The sequence below is a fragment of the Pongo abelii genome, chromosome 2, assembly GCF_028885655.2.
Source record: "Pongo abelii isolate AG06213 chromosome 2, NHGRI_mPonAbe1-v2.0_pri, whole genome shotgun sequence".
Lineage (NCBI taxonomy): Eukaryota > Metazoa > Chordata > Mammalia > Primates > Hominidae > Pongo > Pongo abelii.
In genome coordinates, this window is record NC_085928.1 from 109,994,306 (window position 1) to 110,013,740 (window position 19,435).

Here is a 19,435-nt window from a genome sequence, read left to right on the forward strand (position 1 = left end):
GCTCATGCCTGTAATCCCAGCACTTTGGAAGGCTGAGGCGGTCAGATCACTTGAGTCCAGGAGTTTGAGACCAGCCTGGCCAACATTGTAAAACCCCATCTCTACTAAAGATACAAAAATTAGCTGGGTGTGGTGGTGCATGCCTGTAATCCCAGCTACTCAGGAGGCTGAGGGAAAAGAATCACTTGAACCTGGAGGGCAGAGATTGCAGTGAGCCAAGATCACACCACTGTACTCCAGCCTGGGCAACAGAGCGAGACTCTGTCTCAACAACAACAACAAAACAACAAACCGGAGCTCATAACACGGCTGGAATTTTACCATTTGTGAATATGTATTTTAAATGTTTTCAGCTTTTTTTTTGTATTTTTTTCCATTTTCCTTTAAAAGATATGCAGATAGGACCTTTTCCTCTTTAACTGTCTTATTTTGGGAGCCCCCAGATTTCAGGGAAGAGCCCCACACTATATGAGCACATGAGCTGGACATTTCTGGTTCCCCACCCTGAGTTGGACATTGCCAGTCATGTCTGCAGAAGAACCATCCTGCCTGTTGGAAGCTGTAGTTTTACCTTCTGGTTCTTATCTGCTCATCCCCTACCATACTAAGCCTCCAGAGTGTGGGAATGTGCACCATTTCCTAACTATATTAACTCACTACCACCAGTCTGGTGTGGGTGCTCAGTACAAGTGAATCCTGAAAAAGCCTCGGGCTCTTGGATGGAGGAAAATTGGCTGCATTTGAAAGCCATACTTCAATTTCTATTGGTCATTGCTAGTATAAACTTTAATTATTGATTTAAACAAATTTTATCTGGATCCAATTATGTTGATAAATTATTTTTAGGTTTAATAATTTGTTAGATTCATTTCCTAGCTTTTCTAGGTTTATAATAAATAATGATTTGTCTTTTAATTTGATGTCACTTATGTTGTGCATTAGCAAGAACTTCAAAAAACATGGAACAGTAGATATCTTTCTCTTAACTCTTGGGGGAATGTTTTTAGTATTCTGCAGTTTCATATCATGTTCATTGTTGGATTCTGATGTTCTGTTGGATTTAGGAAGTTTCCTTCTAATCTTATTTCTAGAAGAAGCAGTGTAGTTTAGTGGTTAAGAGCACAGATTTTGTTCCCAGTGCCCTAGGTTCAAATCCTGAGTCCACCACTTTGTTAGGTGCGTGACCCTGAGCAAATCACTTACCTTCCTTGTATCTTATTCCTCCATCTATAAAATGGAGCTACCTCATAGGGTTGTGAGGAATACATTATTGTAACAATGCTGGGCACACAGTGCACAGTTTCCCAATTATTATTATACTTACAGTTTTGTTTTGTTTTTTTTTTTTGTTTTTTTGTTTTTGACAAGGTCTCTGTTGCTCAGGCTGCAGTGTAGTGATGTGACCATAGGTCACCTCAGCCTTGAACTCCTGGGCTCAAGAGATGCTCCTGCCTCAACCTCCCCTATAGTTAGGAATACAGGCATGTGCCACCATGCCCGACTAAGTTTTTATTTTTATTTTTTGTAAACATGGGGTTTCACTATTTTGCTCAGGCTGGTTTTGCGGTCCTGGCCTCAAGCGATCATCCTGCCTCAGCTTCTCTAAGTGCTGGGAATACAGGTGTGAGCCACCGTGCCTGGCCTATACTTAAAAAGTTTTTATTAGGATTGGTTGCTATATTATATCAAGTTTAAAAACTCCATCGTTGTAATTTTATGAGTTATGTTTTTTTCTTTTTGTAATTCATTTTCTTGAAAAGTTTGCAAATATTTGCAATTTCCCTGTACTTTTCAAGTAAAATCTGTTTGTTCATAGTGAGTTTTTATTAAGTACAGAAGTAGATTCAATTTGGTAATGCTTTGCTAGCTTTGCAAAAGAATTTGGAAAAAATTTTGTTTATCTTAGTGCTATGGAGAGTTTGTATAACATGGGAATTGTTCCTTGAAGGCTTGCTAAAAGTAACTGGGCCTGGTTCTTTGGGTGAGGAGATTGGGAGGGATATATCTTTAGCAACTGTTTTAGTCAGTTTGAGCTATTATAACAAAATACCATAGAGGATGGCTTAAACAACAGACATTTATTCCTCACAGTTCTGTAGGCTTCAGAGTTCAACATCAAGATGCCAGAATGGTTGAGTGCTGGTGAGGGCTCTCTTCCTGGTTTGCAGATGGTCCCCTTTTTCCTGTGTCCTCAAATTTCAGAGAGCAAGAGCACTGGTGCCTCTTCCAAGTCTTTTAAGGGCATTAGTGAGAATGAGGGCCCCATTCTCATGACCTACTGCAATCCTAGTTATTTTCCAAAGGCGCCCCACCCCCAAATATAACATTTGGGGTTAGGGCTTCAACATAAATATTCATTCTATAACATTCCACTCCTAGCCACTGTCTCTATTCATATCCTTACATACAAAATAAGTTCATTCCATCCTAACAGCCTCCAAAGTTTTAACTAATTCTAGTATCAACTAACATTTAAAGTCCAAAGTCTCATCTAAATATCTAAATATCTAAATCAAGGCCGGGCATGGTGGCTCACGCCTATAATCCCAGCACTTTGGGAGGCTGAGGCGGGTGGATCACGACGTCAGGGGTTCGAGACCAGCCTGACCAACATGGTGAAACCCCATCTCTACTAAAAATACAAACATTAGCTGGGCGTGATGGTGTGTGCCTGTAATCCCAGCTACGCGGGGAGGCTGAGGCAGGAGAATTGCTTGAACCCGAGAGACAGAGGTTGCAGTGCGCCGAGACTGCGCCATTGCACTCCAGCCTGAGCGACAGCGAGACTTTGTCTCAAAAATATCTAAATCAGATATGGGTGAGACCCAAGGTTTAGTTTATCCTGAGGCAAAATTCCCCTCCAGCTGTGAACCTATGAAACCAGACAAGTTATGTGCTTCCAAAATACAATGATGGGATAGGCAGGATTAGGTATTCCAATTCCAAAAGTGAGAAATTGGAAGGAAGAAAGAGATGATGAGGCTGGGTGTGATGGCTCATGCCTTTAATCCTAGCACTTTGGGAGGCTGAGGTGGGAGGATTGCTTGAGTCCAGGAGTTCGAGACCAGCCTGGGCAACATAGGGAGACCTTATTTCTACAAAAATAATAAAAATAATTAGTCAGGCGTGGTGGCTTGAGCGTGGGAGTTCGAGGCTACAGTGAGTTGTGATCGTACTGCACTCCAGCCTGGATGACAGAGTGAAACCCTATCTCAATAAAACATAAAAGAGGATGGGGTAGCAGGGGGATGATGGTCCCATGCAAGTCTAAAACTTAGCAAGGCACGTTTCCTGAGATCTTAGGCTCATGAATAATCCCCTTTGGTCCTATACTGTCCTCTCCAGGACGCCCTGGGCGGTAGTCCTGACCTGATAGATCTGCCAGGCAGGGGTGACTTCCCCCATGGCTTTTGTTGGAGGCCATTTGGCCTGTGGAAACTGGGGCAGTATCCCTCATGATCTCTGAATAGCCAAGAGAAGAGTCATTCTTATATGGAACAATGGACATTTACAGCCTTCCTCATTCCTGGCTTTAGGACTTCAGATACAATCATATCAGAGCTAAGGGCTTCAACATATGAATTTTGGGGGCACAGTTCAGTCCATAGCAATACTTCCATTCCCCTGACCTGCAACATGTCCAGTTACTTCTAAAAGTACTTGTCATCCACTATATTAATGATGTGCTCAGTGCCAGCCCATGAAACAAGTTGACCACTCCATACATAAGGTCATAGATAATATGACACATGCAGGTTGAGTTGTCAGCCCTGATAAGATCCAAGGACTTGCCCAACAAGTGCAGTTCCTGGAGCTACCTGGTCCAGTAATTAGAGGAGTATTCCTGATAAAGTCAAAAATTGTCCTTGGCAGCTCCCACCTAAAAGAAGCTCAATAGCTGGTATACCTGTTTGTCTATTGGAGATAACATGTATCACATCTGAGTATTATTTTGCCTCCTTTAGTTAAAATTACCCACAACACAGCCACCTCTGGGGCCCTCCACAACAGCAGACTCTAGAGGCCTACTATGCATTAACATGGGCCTGCCATTAATGTAGGCCCATGAAACTACAGGTCTCATTGACTACTACCCATACAGATTGGATGCTGTGGCAACAAGAGACTGCTATCAGGGTGCACCAGGCCCTTGGGTTTTGGACATATAAATTACCCAAGATGGTTGCCATATACATTCCCTTTGAATGGCAGCTACTAGCATGCTATTGGGCTCTAATGGAAACAGAACACTTGACCACTGAAGCACTGTATGTGACCTTAAGACCTGAGCTGCCCATCTCATGCAGGTATCATTAACGAAAAATAAAAATGGAAGCCTCAGTTTAGAAATACCCTAAGGCTGACCACCCGCAACTGTGTAACCAAAACAAATCATTCTGATTTTCCTGAAATGTTGTCTCTGATCGTAAATGAAATGCAAAATGTAAGCTTTACATCCTTGCCAGCCTGATTCGCTGAAATTAAACCAATCAGCTATAGACCAACAAGCTTAAACAGCTCAACTTGCCCTAAAAAGAATGTATAACAGCCAATTATAAAAAGGTCAAAATATTCCCCCCCTTTATGCATTACAAACTGTGTTGTAACTGCTGTAAGATTAATTTCTTACCACTTGATTTGAGTCTTCTAGATTGTGGTCTGTACTTCTTGTTTGAACAATAAACTTTAAAATTTTTCTTTATCTGATTTTATTTTTTTCACAGTGCTCACTAATCCTAATAAAACATGACAGGTTCAGTCAAGTACCATCATTAAACGGAAATGTTACATGTAAGATGGAGACTGATTGGGATCCCAGGGGGTCTGCCAACTCCATGAAGTAACTGTCTTGCCAGAGGATGCCGAACAGCCCACAGGGGATGTTCCCTTAGCTAGGTGCAGCCCATGGTTCAAAGATGTTCCAGCTGATGGTATGAGTTGGCTCACTGAGGGAGCTGTGAAACTCAAAGCTGATAAACTCTAATGGTCTGCTGTAGCCATCCATCTTGCTATGGATTGAATTGTTTTGTCGCCTCCAAAATGTTAAAACTTAATCCCCAGCTGGGTGCAGTGCTGCATGCTTGTAGTCCTAGCCACTCAGGAGGCTGAGGTGGGAGAATTGCTTGAGCTCAGGAGTTCAAGACCAGCTTGGGAAACATGACAAGACCTTGTGTCTAAAAAACAAAAAATCCCCAATATAACAGTGTTGGGAGATGGGGCCTAAGGGAGGTGTTTAGGTCATGAAGGCTTACCCTCAGGAATGGATTAATGTCCCTATAAAAAGGGCTTATGAGAGTGGGTTTGCTTTCCTCTGCTCTTGTGCCATGTGAGGAACAGTGTGCTCTTTTCCTCTGGAGAGTGCAATGTTCAAGGCACCATTGTGGAAATGGAGACTTTGATTTTGGACTTCCCACCTCCAGAATTGTGAGAAATTAAATTTCTATTTATAAAATTACCCAGTCTCAGGCATTCTGCTATAGCAGCACAAGTAGACTAAGACACACCCTAAGGATAGTCATCTTTTGACTGAGACCAGACAAGGATACTCTGCCCAATACTCTGGGTGAACTCTCTGCTGTGGTGATGGCTGTGCAGGAAAATATAACAGCAATTCTCTGCTACACATTTACAGATTTATGGGCCATTACAAATGGACTAGCCATATGTCCAGTGACTGGCAGATTAATGATTGGACCATTAAGGGCTCCCCTATGTAGAGACAAGGACTATGACAGCAGTTTGTGAGCTAGGAAAGAGACCTACTTGTCACTTATGGCATAGGACCATTCAAAAGAGAACATGAACTCACAAGCTGATCTAGTATGTGCTCAGAAAATGGCCAAAATTATCCATTGGATCTACCACAGAATGGGACATGGAAGTCCACCTCAGATGCAAGAATGGGCCACATCACGAGGACTTGCCCTAAAAGAGATGGAAGCCAAAGATCCAGTACAGTAATGTGAGGCCTGCCTTTAGCCCAGGCCATACAATGTGGTGAACTGCGACACATCATCTGGACAGAGGGCCCATGTCAGTGTGATATTGACCACATTGGACAGCTAGCTCCCAGACATGGATTCTGGTGAAGCCTCACTCCCATGGGTACACGTTCTGGAGATGGGACCACCATTCCAGTATGCCATGTAGATGTGGAAACCACTATTATGGCTTTAGAGAAACACCTCTGTTGTATTCTGATATCTGGCAGGATTCCAAGCCAATCAAGGCCACCACATTTGCTGCCACACAAGCTACACAGTAATGGGCATTTTCCCATGACGTATGATGGGACCTTTTATACTCCCTAACATTACCTGGTGAATGGGTTGATAGAATAATGGAATGGTAGAACTTGAAAAAAAAATTAGGAAGAAAAAAAAATGATGGAATGGGTGGCTCAAACAACTATGAAAAAGCCATTAGGGAGAACAACTTAGTGGGTGGTACCCCCACCTCACAAAAGCCATCTGAACACTAGACACTGCAGTGGAAGAGAAACACATCACTGCAATGCATGTTGGGAAATACTGAACTTGGGGCAGGTGGAGGACCAGGCAATCCCTTGATTAGGCTGAGCCTATGAAATCCCAATCTGAGTATACCCAGCCATTCTTTTTTTTTTTTTTTTGACGGTGTCTCACTCTGTCACCCAGGCTGGAGTGCAGTGGCACGATCTCGGCTCACTGCAAACTCCACCTCCTGGGTTCAAGTGATTCTCCTGCCTCAGCCTCCGGAGTAGCTGGGATTACAGGCGCATCCCACCATGCCTGACTAATTTTTGTATTTTTAATAGAGACGGGGTTTTGCCATGTTGGCCAGGCTGGTCTCAAACTCCTGACCTCAGGTGATTCGCCCACCTCAGCCTCCCAAAGTGCTGAGATTACAGGCGTGAGCCACCACGTCCAGCTCCCAGCCATTCTTTTCTTTCTTCGTGCTGGAAATCACCACCCACTAGAGCCACCAGTGAGCCTCCTGATTTAAATCTGGAGGCAATGGTACCTTTGGGCATTTCTCTCTTGTGGGACCCCATGGGGACAGGGAAAGGGTTGACAGAATATTGAGGAACTAATGTTCCTTCAGTTGTAACCAGGACTTCTGATCCCAAGGTGGGCAATGTTATAAGATATGCCAAATTTCTTCAGAATGTGATCTCTCTCCCCAGGTTGGATGACCAAGGCTGAAGGTTTAGGTCAAGTAACAGGGGTGATGGATCCCTGCATAAGTTACAGCCTCAGGAATCAGAATACTCGCCCCATGTCATTGGACAAGAGCATCTCTGGCTGGGGAGTTTCATGGGGTGGGGCGTGTGGGATCATCAATCTTTACCTTGCTCGGTCTCACAGAAGACTGCCATGCTGGCATGACAACACCTGGATAAGAAGCAGTACAGCTGTGGTGAGAAGGAGGCAAGCAAACAATGCTGGAGTTGTTACTGAAGTCTATCCTATCCTGTAATTCCATTGTAATGGCCTGGCTATTACCCAGTGTCTTGGACTTTCCTCAAGCTATCACGCCTGGCCCAGTTCACATTCTAAGCTATCAGTGGCTCAAACTGCTGAGTGACTCCCTTAAAACAAGTCCGCATGCAGGCATACTCTAAGATTATACTGCTTTAATATTATGATATGACAAAAGGACTCCCATATTGGCGTGGGCATTACTGACTTATATTGGCACTTCAGATGTGGATGTACCACATGTAGTTTTTCTCACCCTGCAACTATGGGGCAAAAACAGGCTGAGACTGTATATAAATGGACTGACCAGGACTATAACGACAAATGCCTGACAGGTGTCACTTGTGCCCTTCTAGGTTATGAATTCCTCTGTGGGCCTTAGTATCTATCTCCAGAAGGATCTTGTTGCCTTGGAGTCCTAGGGCCCACTGTCCATGTCAACAACTGTACAGAGAGCTAGAAGGGGCCTGCTCTGCTAACCTGCCACAGAATGACTTGTAGCACTCTCCCAGGAGAACAAACCAACAGCTGGTTTCATTCTGCAGTTCACATTCTTTTTTTTTTTTTTTTTTTTTTGAGATGGAGTTTTGCTTTTGTTGCCCAGGCTGGAGTGCAATGGCGTGATCTTGGCTCACCGCAACTTCCACCTCCCAGGTTCAAGTGATTCTCCTGCCTCAGCCTCCCTAGTAATTGGGATTACAGGCATGTGCTACCACGCCTGGCTAATTTTGTAGTTTTAATAGAGACGGGGTTTCTCCATGTTGGTCAGGCTGGTCTCAAACTCCTGACCTCAGGTGATCTGCCCGCCTTGGCCTCCCAAAGTGCTGGGATTATAGGCGCGAGCCACCACGCCCAGCCATTCTTTTTTTTTTGAGACAGAGTTTTGCTCTTGTTGCCCAGGCTGGAATGCAATGGCGCGATCTCAGCTCACTGCAACCTCCGCCTCCCAGGTTCAAGCGATTCTCCTGTCTCAGACTCCCGAGTAGCTGGGATCACAGGTGCGTGGCACCACACCTGGCTAATTTTTTGTATTTTTAGTAGAGACGGGTTTCGCAATGTTGGGCAGGCTGGTCTCAAACTCCTGACCTCAGGTGATCCACTTCGGCCTCCCAAATTGCTGGGATTACAGGCGTGAGCCACCATGCCTGGCCCAGTTCACATTCTAATACCAGGCATCAACATACAGACTCTTGAAAAAATAGTGCACAACCTGTCCTTAATCTTGGTGGAAATAACTAATGCTGCTGCCCAAGCTATCCAAGACCAGTGAGGCTCACTAAACTGGCTAGCAAGGTGGTAATGGACAATTAAACAGCTTTTGACTATGTGCTAGTGGAATCATGCTATTGCTAAAACCTATTGTTCTGTGTATATTAATTCAGAGAAAGTAGAAACTGAGCTACAGAAGATCTATGCTCAGGCAGGATAGTTATCTGCTTTATACCTGCAGTCCCCTTTAGTCTCATTTGTTGAATTCTTCAATTTCAATTGCCTTGTTCTGGGCACTTGGGTTACTGGCTGAGCACCATCCTCTAGGGAGGTCTGATCATCCTCCTAGCTCTGGTTCTCCCAGTGATCCTGTGAAGTGCTGTATCAAAGTGGCAGGGATTCTCAGCAAACTAGGAATAGAGAATAACGTTCTCAACTTGATAGAGAACATCTACAAAAAACCTACAGCTAACATTATACTTGATGAGAACCTAGAAGCCTTTCTGCTAAGAACAGGAACAAGATAGGGATGTCCCCTCTCACCAGTGCTTTTCAGCATAGTACTGGAAGTCCTAGCTAGTGCAGTAAGACAAGAAATGGTAATAAAAGGTATACAGATTAGGAAGAAAGAAATAAAACTGTCTTTTTTTCACAGATAACATGATTGTCCATGTAGAAAATCCAAAGAACAAAAGAATCCTGAAACTATTAAGTGATTATAGCAAGGTTGCAGGATACAAGGTTAATGTATAAAAGTCAGTCAATTCCTTATATATCAGCAATGAACAAGTAGAATTTGAAATTTAAAACACAAAACTCCATCTCAAAAAAGAAAATTATACAAAAATTAGCCAGGCATGGTGGTGCATGCCTGTAATCCCAGCTACTCTGGGGGCTGAGGCAGGAGAATTGATTGAACCCAGGAGGCGGAGGTTGTGGTGAGCCAAGATCACACCATTGCACTCCAGCCTGGGCAACAAGAGTGAAACTGTGTCTCAAAAACAACAACAAAAAATTACCATTAACTCTTAGCACCCCCCAAAATGAAACACGTAGGTATAAATCTAACAAAATGTGTACAAGATCTATATGAAGAAAACTACAAAACTCCGATGAAAGAAGTCAAAGAACTAAATAAATGGAGAGATTTATATTTAGATGTTCATGAATAGGAAGCCTAAATGTTGTCAAGATGTCACTTCCTCACAACTTGATCTATAGATTCAATGCAATCCTGATCAAAATCTAAGCAAGTTATTTTATGGATATCAATAAACTGATTCCAAAGTTTACATGGAGAGTAGACCCAGAGTAATCAACTTAGTATTGACATAGAAGAACAAAGTTAGAAGACTGACCCTACTTGACATCAAGACTTACTATAAAGCTATAGTAATCAAGGTCACGTGGTATTGGTGAAAGAATAAACAACTGGACTAATGGAATAGAATAGAGGGTGCAGAAATAGGTGCACATAAATATAGCCAACTTATCTATGGCAAAGTTAGAGTAAAGGCAATACAATGGAAGAAAGTTGTCTTTTCATAGATGGTGCTAGAACATATGGACATCCACATGCCAAAAAAAATTTGAATCTAAGGCCGGGCGTGGTGGCTCACGCCTGTAATCCCAGCACTTTGGGAGGCCGAGGCTGGCAGATCACGAGGTCAAGAGATCAAGACCATCCTGGCCAACATGGTGAAGACCCGTCTCTACTAAAAATACAAAAATTAGCTGGGCGTAGTGGCGCACACCTGTAGTTTCAGCTACTCAGGAGGCTGAGGCTGGAGAATCGCTTGAACCCAGGAGGCGGAGGTTGCAGTGAGCCAAGATTGCGCCACTGCACTCCAGCCTGGTGACAGAGCGAGACTTTGTCTCAAAAAACTAAAAAAAAAATTTGAATCTAGAAACAGATCTTACACTCTTCACAAAAATCAAGATGAACCATACACCTAAATGTAAAGCACAAAACTAGAGCACTCCTAGAACATAGGAAAATATCTAGATGACCTTGGATAGGTCTAATGACTTTTCAGATACAACACCAAAGGCACAATAATGAAAGAAATAATTGATGAACTAGATTTTGTTAAAAACTCTGCTCTGCAAAAGTTACTGTCAAGAGAATGAGAAGGCAAGCCCCAGACTGGGAGAAGATGTTTGCAAAAGACATATAAAGAACTGTTATCCAAAAAATATGGAGAACTCTTAAAACTCAACAATAAGAAAATGAACAACTCAACTTAAAAGATCAACAAGGCCAGGCGTGGTGGCTCATGCCTGCAATCCCAGTACTTTGGGAGGCTGAGGCAGAAGGATCACTTGAGCCCAGGAGTTCAAGACCAGCCTGGGCAACATAGTGAAATCTCCCATCTCTAAAATAAATAAAGAAATAATTTTAAAAGTCACCAAAACCTGAACACACACCTTGCCAAGAAGGTATGAAGATGGCAAGTATGCATATGAAAAGATCTTCAGCACCATATGTTGTTAGGAAATTGCAAATTAAAATCACAGTGAGAGGAGACACTGTGACACACCTATTCTGAATCTAAACACTGACAATACCAAATGCTGGTGAGGATACTAGCAAACAGAAGCACTCACTCATTGGTGGTGAGAATGTAAAATGGTACCGTAACTTTGGAAGACAGTTTGGCTGCTTTCTTATAAAACCAAAAATACTTCACCATCTGATCCAGCAATTGTACTCCTTGGTATTTACCCAAATGAATTGAAAATTTATGTCCTCACAAAAACTTGCACACAGATGTTTATAGCAGCTTTATTCATAAGTGACAAAAGTTGGAGCAACCAAGGTATCTTTCAGAGGCTAAGTGGTTAAATAAACTGTGGTATATCAGGCAATGGAATATTATTCACTGCTAAAAAGAAATTAGTTATCAAGTCATGAAAAGACATGGAGCCCAGCCTGGGCAACATAGTGAGATCTCGTCTCTACTAAAAATAAAAAAATAAAATTAGCTGGGTGTGGTGGCATATGCCTGTAGTCCTAGCTACTCAGGAGGCCAAGACAGGAGGATTGCTTGAGTCCAGGAGATAGAGGTGGCAGTGAGCTATGATTGTGCCACTACACTCCAGCCTGGACAACAGAACAAGACTCTGTCTCTCAAAAAACAAAAAACAAAAAACAAAAAAAAAGAAAAGACACAGGAAAGGTCAATCTGAAAAGACTGCATACTGTATGATTTCAACTGTATGACCTTCTGGAAAAGGCAAAACTATGGTAAAAAGATCAGTGGTTGCCACAGGGAGGAGGGAGGGATGAATAAGGAGAGCACAGAGGATTTTTAGGGCAGTGAAACTATTCTGTATAATACTATTTTATGGCTATCAGTAAACTGATTCCAAAGTTTACATGGAGAGGCAAAAGACCCAGAGTAGTCAACTCAGTGTTGAAGTAGAAGAACAAAGTCAGAGGACTGACTTTACTGGACTTTAAGCCTTACTATAAAACTATAATGATCAAGACCATCCTCCTGCCTCAGCCTCCCAAGTAGCTGAGACTACAGGTGTGCACCACCACACTATTCTGGAAACTATTCCATATGACACAGAATACATGTATGTGGATACATGTATTTATACATTTGTCAAAAACCATAGAATGTATAACACCAAAAGTGAACCTCAATATAAAGTCTTGGCCTGGCGTGGTGGCTCATGCCTGTAATCCCAGTACTTTGGGAGGCTGAGGCAGGTGGATTGTTGAGTCCAGGAGTTTGAGACCAGCCAGGGCAACATAGCAAAACCCTGTGTCTACAAAAATACAAAAAAATTAGCTGGGTGTGGTGGCTTGCACCTGTAGTCCCGGCTACTCAGGGGCTGAGGTGTGAGGATCGCTTGAGCCTGGGAGGTCAAGTCTGCAGTGAGCTGTGTGATTGTACCACTGCACTCTAGCCTGGGCAACAGAGTGGGACCCCGGAAAACCAAAACCAAAACAAAACAAACCACACAACAACAACAACAAATATATATAGTGTGTATACACACATACACACACACACACACACACACATACATATTTGGTTGTAACTAATGTACCACTGTGGTTTGGGATGTCTATAGGGGGAGGTTATGTGTGTATGGAAACAGAGTAAATTGGGAACTCTCTGTTCTTTCTGTTCAGTTTTGCTGTGAACCTAAAACTGCTCTAAAAAATTAGGGTTGTCCAGGTGCGGTTGCTCATGCCTGTAATCCCAGCACTTGTGGAGGCTGAGGAGAGTGGATTGCTTGAGCCCAGGAGTTTGAGACCAGCCTTGGCAACATGGTGAAACCCCATCTCTACCAAAAATACAAAAATTAGCCAGTCTCATAACCTGGTCTCAAAATAAATAAATAAATAGATTTAAAAAACAAGGGTTATTAATTTTAAAAAGTGACAGGAAGATTCTGTGAGCAAACCTAATCCATAGGGGTTGTTCAGGCCTCATCAGACTCAGCTTTGCCTCCAAATTCAGGGTGGATGGTGGTCTGCTAGATTCAGTATGCTTTATCTGCTATTTCAGCAGCCAAGCAAGGGTCAGTGGGTAAACTGCTGGGAAAGACAGTCCTGCACAGCCTGTCAACCCTTGCAGTTTCAAAGAATGTGCCTCGGGCTTGGAACTTTTACTTACATGGTGATAAAGAGCCTCCACACCCTGTGCTGGGCTCACTGCCCTGTTTGGGAATATCTTTTCCTGTTTCAGGTTTGACATGTACTTCTTTGTTCTGCTTAAACATGTGCATCATATGGTACCAGCCCAACCCCACTGCTATATCTGTTCTCAGTGGGAAGGGAATGGGGTCCCTCCCAGGCAACACACAAAGAGTGTATGCAGACCATCTGTCTGCCTTGGTTGCAGGGCAAGTCCCACTGGCCATGGGGAACCAATGTTCCCTATTGAAGCTGATCTTACTCTGTCTCTTCTCTGTGTGAGTAAAATGTTGTTCCATCCAGTGCTTGTGTAAGTCTTGTCTTTCTTGACAACCCCCAAACCTGCAAACCCTGCAGTGGCTTAACATCGTAGGACTGCTGGTTTTGGTGGTACTCATTTTTATGCTCTGCTGTCTTCTACCCAGTGGGACTTCTCTGTTGGAGGTGGAAACAGATGTCGGTTGCTTGACACCTGGTGACTGATATACCTCAGGTCTGGAACAGTATCTAGCACATAGTGCATAATCAGTAAATTCTTTATGAATGAAAGAATAAATGAGTATAGATAGATGTGGCTTCCAATACCCATACTGACACTTCCTACTTCTTTCTTCAGATAGAGAATAAGGAAAGCAGGAGGAGCAGGTTTGCCTGGGGCACAGGTGGTGAGTGAGTTGTTGGTGCCAGTGGAATGATAACACATCATGAACTAATTCTATTAGTCGTCTCAAGTCTTGGAACTTCCACCTCCAGACTTTCTTTTTTTTTTTTTTTTTAGACGGAGTCTTGCTCTGCCGCCTAGGCTGGAGTGCAGTGACATGATCTCGGCTCACTGCAAGCTCCGCCTCCCAGGTTCATGCCATTCTCCTGCTTCAGCCTCCCGAGTAGCTGGGACTACAAGTGCCCACCACCACGCCCAGCTAATTTTTTTGTATTTTTAGTAGAGACGGGGTTTCACTGTGTTAGCCAGGATGGTCTCGATCTCCTGACCTCGTGATCCGCCCGCCTCAGCCTCCCAAAGTGCTGGGATTACAGGTGTGAGCCACTGTGCCTGGCCTCAGACTTTCTATAAGAGAGCTTTGCCCCCTCATGGGCTCTTGTAATGCCAAAGCTTTGCTTTCTAAGCCTGTCTGTGATACAGACTTATTACATAAATCAAAGCTAACATGATTGTTTTCTTTCCCCTTACATTCTTTCTCTAATAAGGCCAGCACCCTCTCCTCTCTTCCTGCTTCTCTCTCTCTCTCTCGGCAATGGGTGTCAGTGAACAGGAGGAGGATCACTTCAGGGCCCTGAGGAAAAATAAAATTTTGAAGATTATTTAGTGATGTGATAAAAAACACTCGACATTAGAATGGCAAGTGAAAAAAAGGCAGGACAGAAGCAGTTGTCAAAAGATGAAATTACAACAAATTTAGTTTAAAGACCAAATTAGGCCAGGTGTGGTGGCTCACACCTGGGTGGATCACTTGAGGTCAGGAGTTCAAGACCAGCCTGGCCACCATGGTGAAACCCTGTCTCTACTAAAAATACAAAAATTAGCTGGGCGTGGTGGTGGGCGCCTGTAATCCCAGCTACTCAGGAGGCTGAGGCAGGAGAATCACTTGAACCCGGGAGGCAGAGGTTGCAGTGAGCTGAGATCGTGCCACTGCACTCCAGCCTGGTGACAGAGTGAGACTCCGTCTCAAAAATAAATAAATAAATAAATATATAATAAAGACCAAATTAGGTTTTGTTAGTGATTCTAGATTCGGGCAACATCTCATTCTATAAAGTAGAACAGGTATTCTGATAAGCTGAACAGAGGAGATTGGCTTTATAAGCAGAAAAAGGCCAAAGAAAGCAAAAATAGGGAACCGAAAGCAGACTGGTTGGCATTAGTTATTTCAGATTACTTTCCCTGTAAGGGTTAAAGCAGAGGGGCCTTCGTTATCATGCCAGCTAAATCTGGCCTGTTTGAGGATTTGGCTATTACCGCAATAGAAACCTCCTAAGGGCCTGGGTTAGATATAGAGAAGATTGATCAGTCAACAAATGTTTATTGAGTACATACTATGTAGTCAGTGCTGTTCTAAGTACTTGAGGTATAGCAATGCATAAAAACAAAGATTCTATAGTTTTTCTTCCTCATGGCTATGGCCTGACTCAAAGATTCTTTCACCCCCTCCATTACCAATAAAGTTTAAATTCATGTATATTCTCTCCTGGCTTCCTGATCCTCTCTCTTTCTCTACTTTTATGTTCAGAGGCAAGGAATATCCTCTGCAGAAAAAGATGGAGGGTGGAGGAGGGAGTTGAGTTCAATTTTTCATTTTTAAGCCCATTAGTACTACTTAATGCATCAGTATTTCTTTGATATAAATGATCATTTTAAAATTCATTTAAAGTTGGATCTCCTAAAATCTCATTAAAATGTATTTTTCAATATCTTAGAATTAGAGGCAGAAGGGGGAATTCAGAGAAGATTAATTATATGATGTAATATAATATGTAATATATTTCAAATGGCCACAATTACACATAATTAACTGTTTAAACATTTGTCTTATGTTTTTCTTATAGGACAGTACACTATTCCAATGGATCACAGTAATCACCATCCTCAGATACATTGCTGTATTTTATTTTCATCCTAATATTTCAACCCACCTCCCTCAAACTACAGAGAAGGGGCTGAGTTTGAGGCCAGAAAAGGAGTGAAAATCCTACCAGGCCAATTTGTTTGTCCACAACTGATTCTTAGTTTTAACATCTTATCTCTTTTCTCAAGTCACATTCCAGATCCCCATCTCAACACCCCAATTTTTTCTTCCCCATTTCAAAATAAGAAGAAAAAAATTAAGGGGGAAATTTCCCCCTTCTGTTTGAAAGGCAGAATCCTGATGCACTTTAAATTCCAAAACAAAGAAACAAATGAACATACAATCCTTTAGCATGTGGTTTTTACATGTAGCAAGGAATCAGGGTAAAAGGATAATTATCAACTTCCAGGTTCTCAAATGTTGGAATCATCTGGGGATTTAAAAATCTAGGCTTGTCAGTGTCTCACCCACAAAGACTTGGATTGAATTGATATGAGGTATGGACTTTTTAAAAGCTCTAAGGAGGATTCTAATCTGTAGCAAAGTTAAGAACCACTGATTTACATGCACAGTTCTTTGCTGCTCCAAGTGTGGTCCAGGAACTGCAACATGGGTACACCTGGAAGTTTGTTAAAAATATTCGTTGGTCCCTCCCCAGACCTCCTGAATTTGAATCTACAGTTTAACCAGATCCCAAGTGATTTGTATTCATATGCACATGAGAATTTGAGAATCTTACCTAGGGCTTTTACTAAGCAAACTGCCCCGATCTGAAAGAGTACAGTGCTCAGGAAGTACAGCTAGCAAGAATATGCCTCCTACCAGAAAAGTGAAGAAACCTCATGGTTATAGGCTCGAGTGCTGTGGCACTCAGAGAAATCAGGTATTAGCAGAACCCTGAGATTCAAGAAGCTGTATAGGTCTTAAAATCAGAGCTGCACTCCCAGTGGCTGCTCCCCGAACTTTGCAAGTGCTAGTGAAGCCAATCTGGTTGATCTGTTTGATCCCACTAAATGTGGGTGCTATCCATGCTAACCACCTATCACATTGAAAAACATCCAGTAAGTACATCCCAAACACAGAGAACCTGCTCAAACTCTTCCATGATGGGAAAATTTTGTTCTCAAACAAAACTTGAAAACTCTTCTCACCACTATGGGTGGTTCTGAATCACTCAAGAACATTATATCGAGTGGAAATTAATGGACAAATTAGGCATTGACAAGCAGTTTCTATTTTCCTTTTTGCAGGTGTTGGATATTTTCCAATTGCCCCTCCATATTCAGTCTCAGTCCTCAACCCTGCTGTGACACTTGGGAGACTGAGTTTCCTGGATTGCCCTCTGGCTTCCAGTTGGGTTGGGCCAATGGGAAGCCCTGGCAGGAGATAAGAAGAGAGCTGGGTTCAGGTTATTTATTACCCCAGCTTCCTTTGTGCTGGACTATGGCTTGGATGTAGCCCTCAACTGAAAGCCACAGTTTCTCTCAGGTGGCCTGCTCCTAGGGGTGAGAATAGCTTCTAAATGTTGCTAGCCATGGGATTCTGCACCACTCCGTATTGCATTTCCTTAACCCTGTCCACTTTGTGTAAATCGCCCCTTGTGAACTCTCCCCACTTACCTTGTTTGAATGTGCCATCTGTTTATCACCTCGTCACCATCTCCCTGGTGTTCAGGATCTATTCTCTGTTTCCATCTTTGGTGACTGGGGCATTAAAAAGGGGTGGATCAGATGAGTAAAGCAAAGCTTCAGGGCACAGATGGGCATCATCAATACCCATCTGAAAGATCAATTGGCAACATGTTGCCCCCTGCCACTAGGAAGCACAAACCAGAGGACTACCAGGACAGCAGCTTGTAGCATGCCCTCCAATGGCAGCAGATGGCCTTATGGCTTTGGCTCTGCACCCTCAAGGTTCTCTGGCACTGGCAGTTGATGACATTTGCTCCTACAGGGGGTGGGCAACCTTTCCATGTTGCTTCACCTCCTCTTCAAGCAGCCCCTCCATCCCCCCCAACCTACTCCTCCCAGATTCCACATATTATTGGGCAATGGCATCATTGTTCACTCACCAGGCGAGCCTAGTTAGAATTCACCTACAGGAGAAAACAAGTGAAGGCCGTGGGAAGCTAAAGTATGGTGCACCTCTGGGCTGGCTATGAACAAGTATTCCTGGGTATGGTGATAATGGGGATGAGCTCGTCTTGGAAAGGCAGGAGTTCTGGCACCTAGCTTCCTGTAGGATCTGATTCCCCTCTTTGAAAGGTACCCAGGCGAAAAATGAGTGGCTCCCTTAGCCCCTTCTCCTGGCCAGGACCAGTCTGCTAGATATTGCTGGCCCTATTTTCACCCCTAGCTTTGGATCCCTTTCTTCCCTGGAGGGAAAGAGGCCTTCAGGGCAGCCCCGCATACACGACAGGAGGGATGTAAGAAAACAGGCGCGGCTGGGCATCCGAGCATGTAAGGGAAGTGTCCAACGGAGGGAGGTGAGGGATGTTGGACAAGCCCGGCCGCCCGCCGCACTGGAGCCGGAGAGAAGCAGAGACGTTGGGCCTCCCAGTTTCCTAGAGAGGCCGCGGAGGGCCCGGGGCGCCGACGCGCGTGCGCGACTGGAGCCGTCGGGAGGTAGGCGCGGGACGGGCGGCTGCGGTGGCGGCGGGTGGACCGATTGTGGCTCGGCGGCGGGAGTCGGTGAGAGGCCTGGCGGGGCGCAGGGGTGGGGGTGGCGGCATTGCGGGCGCGGGGCTCCCCGAAGGCCGCGGCATCCTCGGGCCTGCCCGGGCGGCGGACGGGGCCCGGCCTGGAGGCTGCGCCAGTGGCGGGGGTCTGGCGGTGGATCCCGCCCCCGCCACGCTGAGGGCGTATCGAGAACCTCTTTGCCTCCCCAGGCGTCCGGGGTAGAGAATCTGGAGCCCGGGTTTCTCCGGGCTTTCTCGTTTCATCCAATTCTGCATATAAAGCGTATTTATCAGAGACAATTAGATAACACGGGAAAGTAGAAGAAAAGTAAAAGTAGCCGCAATCCTGAAATCTGTCTCCAGGCCTCCTGACATTTAAAATATCTGTGCATAATTCTGCACACTGACATCCATAAATATATATTACGAAATGAGAGCGTGCTCTTGCTTTTTAAAAAACCTGTATTATTGTGAGGAAACACTATTGTGCCAAAATACACATAACATTTACCATACAATACATAAACGTTTACCATTTAACCATTTGGAAGTGTATAATTCAGTGACATTAAGTACATCCATACTACTGCTTTTTAAAAATTATAATCTCCTGAATTTGTAGAATGCATTTGTTTTTATTTTGGCTAAAATTAGTGCTGGCATTATGACACCACTAAAACATTTTTTTTGCGAGGATAATTAAGAAATCGTGTTTGCAGTTTATTTTCTGTAGGAGACACATTTGCATGAAGCTCTAAATGATGAAGTGACATTTGTGCAGAAAAATAGCAAAATCTTGTTTGTCAGGGTAGTTATCTTTCACAATGAAATAACTAGTATATAAAATGCA

The 19,435-nt window shown here is 43.6% G+C and overlaps 1 protein-coding gene and 1 long non-coding RNA gene across 5 annotated transcripts in view; one reads left to right on the plus strand and one right to left on the minus strand.

Annotated features, from left to right (window-relative positions):
• The window catches only part of ZNF445 (zinc finger protein 445), a 63,913-nt gene that overhangs the window by 6,201 nt on the left and 38,277 nt on the right, over window positions 1-19,435 (plus strand). For 3 of the 4 annotated variants that reach the window (XM_009239140.4, XM_002813856.5, XM_063722112.1), the window contains exon 1: window positions 18,493-18,598. The exons of the other annotated variant lie outside the window; for it this stretch is intronic. The gene's annotated coding sequence lies outside the window, so the exon portion shown is untranslated. Of the gene's footprint in view, window positions 1-18,492; window positions 18,599-19,435 lie in introns of those variants that run through there. 4 annotated transcript variants of the gene reach the window in all.
• Window positions 124-18,510, minus strand: LOC129058270 (uncharacterized). Its single transcript, XR_008523335.2, has 5 exons — window positions 17,980-18,510; window positions 17,528-17,611; window positions 14,516-14,618; window positions 7,330-7,373; window positions 124-5,174 (listed from the first exon to the last, which is right to left on the minus strand). It is a non-coding gene; the product is annotated as an uncharacterized LOC129058270 (long non-coding RNA).